The sequence below is a fragment of the Chiloscyllium plagiosum genome, unplaced genomic scaffold (assembly GCF_037043375.1).
Source record: "Chiloscyllium plagiosum isolate Xiang-an unplaced genomic scaffold, Cpla_swu_hap1 HiC_scaffold_17, whole genome shotgun sequence".
NCBI lineage: Eukaryota > Metazoa > Chordata > Chondrichthyes > Orectolobiformes > Hemiscylliidae > Chiloscyllium > Chiloscyllium plagiosum.
In genome coordinates this window covers 59,904,759-59,916,223 of record NW_028270155.1, presented here as the reverse complement: position 1 = coordinate 59,916,223, position 11,465 = coordinate 59,904,759, and the positions used below count along the sequence as shown (strand labels likewise).

The following is an 11,465-nucleotide window of genomic DNA, read 5'->3' as shown; positions in this document are numbered from 1 at the left end:
TCCATACTTGTCATTCCCTAGATCATTTGTTTTTAACTCCCGCATTGAAAAATAATCACTAAAATTGTCAATACTGTCCACAAGTTTAGTTCTGTCACATTGAGAACTTCAGTGACATCTTTCTGCTTCAGCACCTTGTGTGCTTTACAAACCCGTTCTCTAAGATAATACTGTTTAACTTATGCATCTTCAAGTTCTTGCAATATTCCAGTTTTAGCAAGTCAAATCTGGCCTCTCAACCAATGATTTCAAGGAGTAACTTACACAAACATAACCGATCCTGACCAACTGCAGTTTCAGCACGTTGAGGTGGGCAGTGGCATCTTACAACTCTTGTAAAATCATGATGTCATGACCATCAACTTACATTTGAAAATAAAGGGTGATGTAAGTTGGATTGGCACCTCAATGACAAATTTTGCACCTGTGTCCACTAGGGTGATGTTCCCCCATGCCCAAACGTTAATTTCATATGATATCTTCAGTTTATTGATGTGGTCAAATGTAGTGATAACAGACAATGCATGAAAGCAACTAACACAGTCCAGGGAGACAAGTGATCAATCACAAGTAAACTTGAGCACCTACAAACAATTTCTGGTTCTGATTCTGTTTTCTGACAAGAATTAATCTCCTTTTCTCAGTAGCGTCCACAACTTGCAATTACATCACAGTTTACATTGAGTCAAATGCCAAATGTACTTCACAAGAGTGACATCAAACAAACACCAAACTACCTAGGGTAGCATAAAGGCAAGCCAATGAACAAGTATCTTAAAGAGTACAAATAAATCGACAGATGGAAAGATTTAAGGATCAAGTTTGAAAGATTATGGTCTGACAGCCATAGATATAACCATCAATTGCAGAAATATATGAGAGGACAGATATTAAAGAGTGCAGAGTTGTTGGAGTGTTATCTTAGTGGATGCGAGAGAGGCAATAAGAATCTCAGTTAATGATGAGTTTTAAAACAAGAATAGAATTTGACAATATTGGCAGCTAAAACATTGTTGAAAAATGTGTTGCTGGAAAATTGCAGCAGGTCAGGCAGTATCAAAGGAGCAGGAGAATCGACGCTTTGGGCTAAAACACTGTGCCAAAATATCTGGATAATGGATTGTGAGTGATTTGTGTCTTTGTCCTCTCCTGTCAGGTTGCTGCTCTTGCTGTCCTGCAGCATGCACCAACTGTGCCAATGGCTGTGTGTGGAAAGGGAAAACCTCTGAGAAATGTACCTGCTGCTCCTGAACAACACGCTCTTCAGACACAGTCTCTGAAAGATTGTCCATTTGTACTGTATTCCCCAAGCTGCATGTCCTCACTGTCTCTGCCCTGAGGATTTGTGAATGTTTGTGACCCATTCCACGTTCATTGAATGTGTTCAATTTGTTTTGTTTTTGTATGAATACTTCAATAAAATTTCAATCTTTGAAACACTTGAAAAGTCATCTCTTTTTCTGAAATGAGCGACCATATAATACATAGGAAATGACATTGAGCCATCATTGCATGAACAAACCACATTGCATAATATCAAACTGTGAAGCCACATTAATGTCTGTGTCAGCTTGGTAAATGAGGTTAAACTCTGTGCTGCTGACCCACTTTCAGGAATAATGGATTGAAAATTCAGTGGTAGTTCTGTTGTTGTTCTTATACAGAAATGAAGCAGCATTCCACAGGTTGCAAGGAAGTGCTCAGTAAGTATCGACCTGTCAGTTCAACTTTGGTAGTGGAGAAACTTCTAGAAATAATAACTTGGTATAAAATTGTCACACGGACAGCTGCTGATTAATTAGGTATATTCAGCATCGAGCCTGGATTTCATCCCTTCTGTACTGTCTGTTGAAAGGACCTCAGACTCTGGACGTTTACCCAATTAACACATAAGTCACAAAACAATAGTCAAAGGAGGATGCGGTGCTGATTTGGAACTGGCAAGGAGACTCACTCTGTGTGCAGACAACATGCTGAAAGTACTGGATGATGTTCATTTTGATCACTTTCTTCTCTCGGGAACAGAACGTTGCTGATGTAATAGGAATGGAGGAGTTGAAAGGAGTTGAAAGTTGATTGGACAATTTGGATAATGAGGACTTCACATGTTGACGACCATCAAATCATACAACTCAACCAATCAACATGGGATGCATTCAGGTTTATTGAGGGAGTTCAAAACTCGGGGGCTAATTTTTATGGTGAGACGAAAATGATTTAAAAAGGAAATGAAGCGCAATTTTTTTTTCCACAATTTATTCATGTGTGGAATAAATTGCCAGAGAAAGTGATGGATGCAGGGACAGTTCCAACACTTAAAAGACATTTGGATGCAATTATAAATGGGAAAGATTTGGTGGGATGTGAGCCAAGTGCAGGGAGATGGGACTCGTTAAGTTTGGAAACATGACTGACGGTGGCCTGAGTTTCCATGTTCTATGACTCGAGGTCTCTAATTGCAAATGTTGCACACCCATTTAGAAATAAAATGTTGATTTGCAAATCTTGGAACGACAGGTCAGTCAGTTAAACATTTGTACTGGGGATCATTTTGGATGCAATATTCCTGGTCAAAATTGATTGGCATTGAAAGAATAAATTGTTTTATAAATTAAAGATACCATATAGTCATGTTAATCAAACTTGATAAAGTTCTTCCAAGAAGATTGATAATCCAATAACAGTACACTTGATGTACGCTCTGTGGATTTACAAGTAGCAGGATTGGGGGCAGGAATGCAGGTGATGTTCCCATCTGGACTTGCAAAAGTAGTTTCAACACTTCAAATAAATCTGCATGTCAGTGAAATGGAACCGCCTGATATTAGTCAGACATGGGAGCACCATCAGAAATGTGGCTCCGGGACTGGTGACTGTGTGTAGTGGTGAACATGTTTTTTTTTAAATTGGAGAGAAGTATGTAGTAGTCATATACTGCAGACAATATTTTTGATATGTATATAGTGTTTCTGGTCATGTTAGAACCAAAAGGGGAAAGTGTGAACTGATCTGTTTTCATGTCACCTCGAAGTTTGAATTTAAAAAGGGAGTGATGGTGATATTATTAATTATACATATGTTAGACTCAATTCAGTTGTGCCTCACTTAAATTTATCTCAACAACACTTGCATGCAGAAAATTTCTCTCGCTCTGTGAAACCATTTTTGACTTGTATCGCAATTACTTCTTTTACAGATTGCTTTGAATCTGTACCCTCTTTTTCATTATTTATGAGCTGGAATATCATTCTCCCTATCTCCCATACTCACACCTTTCACAACCTTGAAACCTTCAATCACATTGCCCTTTGTCTTTTCCTCACTCAGCCTCACCATTTCCAATCTATCTTCAAAACTGAACACTATATTCCAACTGAGGTCTGATGAGCGTCTGGTAAAGGTTTAGTGCCTCCTCCCTACTTCTCTAATCTTCACCACTACTAATAAAGCTGAGAATATTGCATCATTTGCATTCTTTCCCTCTCCTACCATCATTAATGGGTGATGTGGGAAGATTGCCAGGTCCCTTTGCAAATGTACGCCCCTTCCATTCAATGCCTTTAATTCATATTGCCTCTTGATATTTTTGTACCAAATGGATCATGTCAACCATTTCTGGGTCACTGCAAAATTACCTGTGTGTTGCTGAAATATCAACATTTCATTTCAAAATTACTGCAATGTCTGTGTGGGCTTTCAGATGTCCTGTAGTTGGGAAATGCTATATTATTGAAAATTATTCTTTACAGTTGGCACTCCACTCTGGGGTTTCTTATCAATGGGATACAGCGTTTAGCTGCATCACAACTGGGAAACACAAACACGATTATCCCCAATACTCACATTTTGGTGACATGGTGACAGACATGCAAGTACTCTCCTCACTGACAGGAATCTTAACATTGAAGCAGTGACACCATGGAACCATTCACTCCACCATCCCTGATACTGAGGTAAAAACAATGACTGCTGGAAACCAGTATTCCTGATGAAGGGCTTTTGCCCGAAACGTCGATTTTGCTGCTCGTCGGATGCTGCCTGAATTGCTGTGCCCTTCCAGCACCACTGATCCATCCCTGATACTGCCCCATCACCACCTGGTTTCACCACATCCACCAAACGACACCGGACTGCACTGTGACTTCTAATTACCTTTTATCTACTGTGGACTGTTCAGGTTTGAACTTGTTCATTGCAGGTTACATTAAGATTGTAAATATCACTTCACTAATGAACAGAATTGCAGTTATCAAGAAAATAGAAGAATTTATTTTAGTAACTGATACGAAACACAAATTTACAAAATCAATTCACATGCAATTCATCAGTTTATACTAAAATAAAACTCTGGATCTACATAGTGAGGACATACAGCTTGGGGAATACAGTACAAATGGACAATCTTGCAGAGATTGTGTCTGAAGAGCGTGTTGTTCAGGAGCAGCAGGTACATTTCTCAGAGGTATTCCCTTTACACACACAGCCATTGGCACAGTTGGTGCATGATGCAGGACAGCAAGAGCAGCAACCTGAGAGGAGAGGACAAAGACACAAATCACTCACAATCAATTCGTTCACTGAAAGCTCCCACAGCCTCCCATGACAGCACCCAGCTCCTCCCTCACAAACCCATCTGTCTCCCATCTCCCAGTCACCCCCCTGAAGAGGCTCAGCAGCACATCCCAGTGAGAGACAGTTTGAGGGAAGATATTCCTGTCACTATCTCCACAACACGGTTTCTAATGCGAAGTCTATAAGATCAGCCCTTTCCGATGGGAACCTCAGACATTGCTTTAAGCAGCAGCTTCTGGTCTGAAGATTCTTCCGATTGGACATTGTAGAAATCGGATGGCAATTCAATCCGGTGTAATCCCGGATCATGTATGTGTCTGTGGAGTCCCTGTGTGAGTTGTGCCCAGGACTATGTGTCACACCAATAGAACGGGAGCAGTTTGAAAGCCTGTCCCAGTGACTCACTTTTCTGGCAGCGTCCAGCTTTGCTGGTGGCACATTGACAGTTGGAGCATCTGCAGGTGTTTTCACAGGAGCAGGATCCTGAAAAGAGGAAAAACACAGAGAGTGAGTGGTGTGCACCGCCCAGCAATGGCCCCAGGCACGGGCTGGGCACGGGGCCCGGCTCTTTGTGCCATTGCCCTGGGCTGCAGTGAGTTGAAGAAGCAGCCTGGCCTCCCTGCAATGCTGCTGGCTCCCAGTCAGACTGAGGCCCCGCACTGGGACACTGTGCTGAAAGCACTGCACCAAGCCCCACTCACCATCCAGGCACACACAGGGCTTCGGGTCCGACATCTCACCAACTTCTTCTGCAGCTTCGAGCCGGCTCCAATCCGCGCTTCTCGACCTTGTGCCGTTTGCTGAAGCCGAGCCGAGCTTTATGAGCTTGTGATGGGAGGCGAACCGGCTGCAAAACCGGGCAACGGGCGGCTCGGCGCTACCTGAATGCACACGGCCCTTCGGAGTGAGTCAGCGGCTGGAGGTTTGAATTGCAGCCGCTTCCTTCATTCACAACACGGCCCGAAGGGATTTCTCAATCAGTGTAATGTGTCAGCATTTCCTGTGGGATCAGCCAGTGTCCGAGCGTCTGGAACACGATTCCCCGTCACGGTCTGGGGGAGGCAGGGACAGCACTTTCTGTTTGACCTGTCCTTTCCTCTTTCCACTCGGGATATTTGCTGCTTTCCAGTCGCTCTCCCAGCTCATAGAATCATCGAATCATACAGGACAGAGTCACCTTTCCTCCACCGAGTCTACTCCGCCGTTAGATCATGGCTGATATGTTTATTAACTCTATTCTCCTGCCTTCTCCCCATATCCTTCAAGCACCTTGTTTGTCGAGAATCTGTTTCTCTCAGAGATACTCAACGACTTGCCCTCGACAGCCTTCTGTGGCCATGCTTTCCACAGATTCCCCACAGACTGTCTCACCATTTCCAATCTATCTTCTAAACTGAAGACAACACTCCAGCTGCTTTGTGACTGGTGTTTTATACAGGTTTAATGTAATCTCCCTATTCCTGGACTCGACACCATTCCTACCGTATCACATGCTCATAGGCAAGTGACTGCGATGTCAGTGGGGGAGAGCTTTGTGGCCAGTCATCTTGATTGTATTAGTTTTAAAATAGTTAAGGAAAATCGTTAACCTGATCTGAAAGTTTAAGTTCGAAATTGGAAGAGAGCCAATGCTATGGTGTTCAACAAGAGCTTTCAGAATTTGATTGGGGCGGATATTCGCAGGACGGCTGGGAAGTGGGAGGGCTTGAAAAATGAGGTAATGAAAGTCCAGGTACAGTCTGTTCCTGTTAGAATGAAGCTCAAGGTTGTTAGGTGTAGGGAATGCTGGAGAACGAGCAAAATTGAGGCCTGGTCAAGAAAGAAGGATACGTGTGATAGATATAGACAGGAGCATAAGGGAAGGAGGAGTAGACTCAAGAGGGAAATCAGGAGGGCAAAAAGAGAACATGAGAGATAGCTTTGTAAAATAGGCTAAAGGAGAATCCAATAAGATTCTACAATTACATTAATGCCAAATGAGTAACTAGTGTGTAAATGCAGCCCCTTAAAGATCAACAAGGCTGGTTGTGGGTGGAACTGCAAAAGATGGGTGAAATATTAGAAGAACACTTCACATTCGTATTGAGTGTGGGGAAGGATTTGGAAGGTAGAGAACGTTTACAAGGAAATCTTGAAGCCGTGAAAAATGTTCATGTTGCAGATGAAGCACTGGACTTCTTAAAATCCATAAATAAATTCCCAGGACCTGCTCAGGTGCACTCCAGAACTTTGTGGGAAGTTAGGGAAGTGACTCCTGAGCCCCTTGCTGAGATATATGTATCATCACTAGCTATAAGTGAGGAGCTGGAGATTGGAGGTTGGCTTGTGTGGTACCATTATTGAAGAAAGGTGGTAAGGAAATGTCAGGGAACTGTAGACTGGTGAGCCTGGTGTCAGTGGTGGGAAAGTTGTTGGACGTCATTCTAAGAGGCAGGTTTTGCATGTACTTAGAAAGGCAAGGAATGATGAAGCATCATTAACTTGGCCTTGCTTGTGGGAAATCGTGTCTCAATAACGATTGAGTTTTTTGAAGAAGTGACAAAGAAGATTAATGAAGGCAAGGCAGTGGATACTGTCAATATGGACTTCATCAAGATATTCAAAAAGGTTCTGCATTGTCGACTGTTTAACATGGATAGATCACATGGAATAGAGGGAGAGCTGGTCATTTGGGTACAGATTAACTGGAAGGTAGGAGACAGGCTCTTCGGCCCAACAGGTCCACACTGACCCTCCGAAGAGCAACCCATCCAGACCCATTCCCCAACATTTCCCCCTTCACCTAACACTACGGGCAATTTAGCATGGCCAATTCACCTGACCTGCACATTTTTGGATGGTGGGAGGGAACCGGAGCACCTGGAGGAAACCCACACAGACATGGGGAGAATGTGCAAACTCCACACTGACAGTTGTCTGGGGCGGGAATTGAACCCGGGTCTCTGGCGCTGTGAGGCAGCAGTGCTAACCACTGTGTTCTTGTACATGTTATTGATTGCATTAACCATAGCCACCCTCTCTTTTATGTCTTTATAAAAGTGCACCAAGTTAATTAAGCATCACCTTCCCATAGGGTGCAATTCTGACTCGACCTGATTAACTGATATTTGTCCATATTCGTATTAATTTTATCGCAAATTGTCATTACCAGAAGTTTCCACACGACCAAAGTTGAACTGATTAATCTGTAATTGCTGGGCATAACCTTTTTGAACAAGGGGGTAATTTTGTAATTCTCCCATCCTCTGGTACTAACCCCAACTTGAGGGAGGTCTCCAGGTTTGCTCAGGAATGGGAAATCAGGAAGTAGTGAGCAATGAGGGAGATAATAAACGGCTCAGAAAAGGAGAAGGGGGAAATGGGCAGACACGTGACAATTAAGTGAAACCAAAGAACAGGGACACACAGAGCTGGGAATGATACAATGGACAAAATCGATTTGTCGAGGTTTACGTCATTCACCCGGACTCTGTTTTTCTTTTCCTTTTGTTAGTTTATAAAACAATCCACAGTTTACAAAACAGTCAACACTAACAGATGTAAACGGAGATAACAGCAATTTTACAAGGGAGAGGAATGGCAAAGCCAGGCCCCAAACCCTCCCGTTCAACCAGTTTTCAGGGAAATGAGGACAAACCTCATATCCACTTTCACTCATAAAACAGTGACAATGACATGTACATAAGACAGTCCAAACACAGAGAAGACAGTGCGTAAAATACACACCCCACCCCCGAGCCCTGTCTGTGTTCATAGTTGGGGAGGTTCCGGATCCCTTTTACACACAGAAAGGTGGACAAGCAACAAAGACTGACCCACTCCTGTATGTAGGTTGTGAGACACATCACCACCAACACAGACACAGCTCAGATACTGATAATTTGTCCTATATTTCGATTCTCTGTGTTTGTATGTTCTTTCATTATTTTTTTCATAACCAATCAATTCAACTTCTTATTAGCACAGAAATCTTGTGAAACGAATTCATTTTAAATCGTAAAAGTCTTTCATCTGGGAGAAAGGAAATGATAAGTGAGGCGATGGACAGAGTGCAGAGCATGTCTACCCTGAGCCCTGCAGTGTGTTTCACTCACTCTCCAAATATTTCCCATCACAGGATCTCTATATGACACTGATTGAGAAATCCCTTCGGGCCGTGTTGTGAATGAAGGAAGCGGCTGCAATTCAAACCTCCAGCCGCTGACTCACTCCGAAGGGTCGTGTGCATTCAGGTAGCGCCGAGCCGCCTGTTGCCCGGTTTTGCAGCCGGTTCGCCTCCCATCACAAGCTCATAAAGCTCGGCTCGGCTTCAGCAAACGGCACAAGGTCGAGAAGCGCGGATTGGAGCCGGCTCGAAGCTGCAGAAGAAGTTGGTGAGATGTCGGACCCGAAGCCCTGTGTGTGCCTGGATGGTGAGTGGGGCTTGGTGCAGTGCTTTCAGCACAGTGTCCCAGTGCGGGACCTCAGTCTGACTGGGAGCCAGCAGCATTGCAGGGAGGTCAGGCTGCTTCTTCAACTCACTGCAGCCCAGGGCAATGGCACAAAGAGCCGGGCCCCGTGCCCAGCCCGTGCCTGGGGCCATTGCTGGGCGGTGCACACCACTCACTCTCTGTGTTTTTCCTCTTTTCAGGATCCTGCTCCTGTGAAAACACCTGCAGATGCTCCAACTGTCAATGTGCCACCAGCAAAGCTGGACGCTGCCAGAAAAGTGAGTCACTGGGACAGGCTTTCAAACTGCTCCCGTTCTATTGGTGTGACACATAGTCCTGGGCACAACTCACACAGGGACACCACAGACACATACATGATCCGGGATTACACCGGATTGAATTGCCATCCGATTTCTAAAATGTCCAATTGGAAGAATCTCCAGACCAGAAGCTGCTGCTTAAAGCAATGTCTGAGGTTCCCATCGGAAAGCGCTGATCTTATAGACTTCTCATTAGAAACCGTGTTGTGGAGATAGTGACAGGAACATCTTCCCTCAAATTGTCTCTCACTGGGATGTGCTGCTGAGCCTCTTCAGGGGGGTGACTGGGAGATGGGAGACCGACGGGTTTGTGATGGAGGAGCTGGTTGCTGTCATGGGAGGCTGTGGGAGCTTTCAGTGAACGAATTGATTGTGAGTGATTTGTGTCTTTGTCCTCTCCTCTCAGGTTGCTGCTCTTGCTGTCCTGCAGCATGCACTAACTGTGCCAGTGGCTGTGTGTGTAAAGGGAAAACCTCTGAGAAATGTACCTGCTGCTCCTGAACAACACGCTCTTCAGACACAATCTCTGAAATATTGTCCATTTGTACTGTATTCCCCAAGCTGCATATTTTCGTTATGTAGCTCCGGAGGATTTGTGTATTATTGTGAATCATTACAAGTTTATTGAATGTTGTTTTGCTTGTCTTTTGATATAAGTACCTGAATAAAATTCCACTCTGGGATACATTTGAAAAGTCCTCTTTTTTTCTTAAATGAGCGACGATGCAACAAATCGGAAATGCCATTGAGCGATCTGTACAGAACCCGCATTGTATACTATTAAACTTTGAAGCCAGATTGTTGCCTGTTAATGGGAATGGGAAAGTGAACAGACACATGACAGATGCAACACAATAAAAATGATAGGAAGAGCTGGTAATGGCACAATGGATGAAATCGCATTCTTTAGGTTGGCATTATTCATTAAATCTCTGCTAATGCTTACAGAGGCATTTGACTCATACACTGACCAATTCATACACTTCAGAGCGGGAGAAACATTACCTGGAATACAGGAACACATGTCTGGTCTTTTTCAAATTCCTTCAAGCAATCTGTTTCATAAACTTGAGTATGCACAATAAGCTGACAGATGGAACAGGCTAATATCCAATTTATGGTAAAGTTCATAATGGGATGCTGCATCACTCTTGCATACGAGCATTAGCCGAACTGCCAATGAATTCACCACACCACCATTCCTGAAACTGGTCCGCCTGCAGAGAGTTGAATCTCATTTCTCCCGCTCTGAAGTGTATTAATTGGTCAGTGTATGAGTCAAATGCCTCACACAACATGGGTGCTGGGGAAAATATAATCACTACCGCAGTTCAATGGTAGTGTGGGGGTAAAGAAATAAAAAAGAAAAAAGAAAAAAGATGGAAACAAGAAAAATTAAATAAAATGAGAGAGATGTTGATGAATTAGGTAGTGTCAGAATCTTGCCTGGATGTTATCCCTCTGGTGTTCTCTGTTGAGAGGACCTCAGACTGTGGGCCTTACCTCAAAGTAGGAAAATAAAAGTCAAAGGAGGATGTGGTGCTGATTTGGACACAGCAAATAACCTTCCTCTGGAGACAGACAACTTGCGTAAAGTACTCGATGAAATATATTTTCACCCTCCGTTCTCTAGGGAAGAGAATGTTGTTTAAGTAACAGTAATGGAGGAGTTGAAAGTGGATTTGATACCTTATATAACAAGGACTTCAAGTGTCATCTGCCATCCAAGTCAAAAACTCAACCCATGGAGATGAGATGTACTCAGGATGAATGAGTTTGAATTTGGGCAGGAATAGTAGTGGATGTGGCAACAACATTCTAATCTTCTGAGAATTATGCTAGAGGTCTTAGAAAACATAAGGGGAGATAAATCTCCAGGAACTGATGAAGTGTATCCCAGCATGTTGTAGGAAGTTGTTGAGGAAATTATAGGGCCCCTAGCTGAACTGCTTGTATTATGTACTGGAGGACTGGAGAGTGGCTAACGTTGTGCCATTGTTTAAGGAAGGCTGTAAGGAGAAGCCTGGAAAATAGAGACCTGTGAGTCTGACATCAATGGTGGGTAATTTGTTGGAGTTGAATCTGAAAGATTGAATGTTCATGTGTTTGGAGAGGCAAGGACTGATTCGGGATAGTCAGCCTG

The 11,465-nt window shown here is 43.5% G+C and overlaps 2 pseudogenes across 2 annotated transcripts; one reads left to right on the top strand and one right to left on the bottom strand.

Annotated features, from left to right (window-relative positions):
• Window positions 1-4,240: 4,240 nt before the first annotated feature.
• On the bottom strand, window positions 4,241-5,478 carry LOC148147357 (metallothionein pseudogene; annotated as a pseudogene). Its single transcript, XR_015759898.1, has 3 exons — window positions 5,274-5,478; window positions 4,978-5,055; window positions 4,241-4,529 (listed from the first exon to the last, which is right to left on the bottom strand). The product of XR_015759898.1 is annotated as a metallothionein pseudogene (transcript).
• A 3,298-nt stretch (window positions 5,479-8,776) lies between these two features.
• Window positions 8,777-10,005, top strand: LOC148147356 (metallothionein pseudogene; annotated as a pseudogene). Its single transcript, XR_015759897.1, has 3 exons — window positions 8,777-8,984; window positions 9,203-9,280; window positions 9,729-10,005. The product of XR_015759897.1 is annotated as a metallothionein pseudogene (transcript).
• The last annotated feature ends 1,460 nt before the right edge of the window (window positions 10,006-11,465 follow it).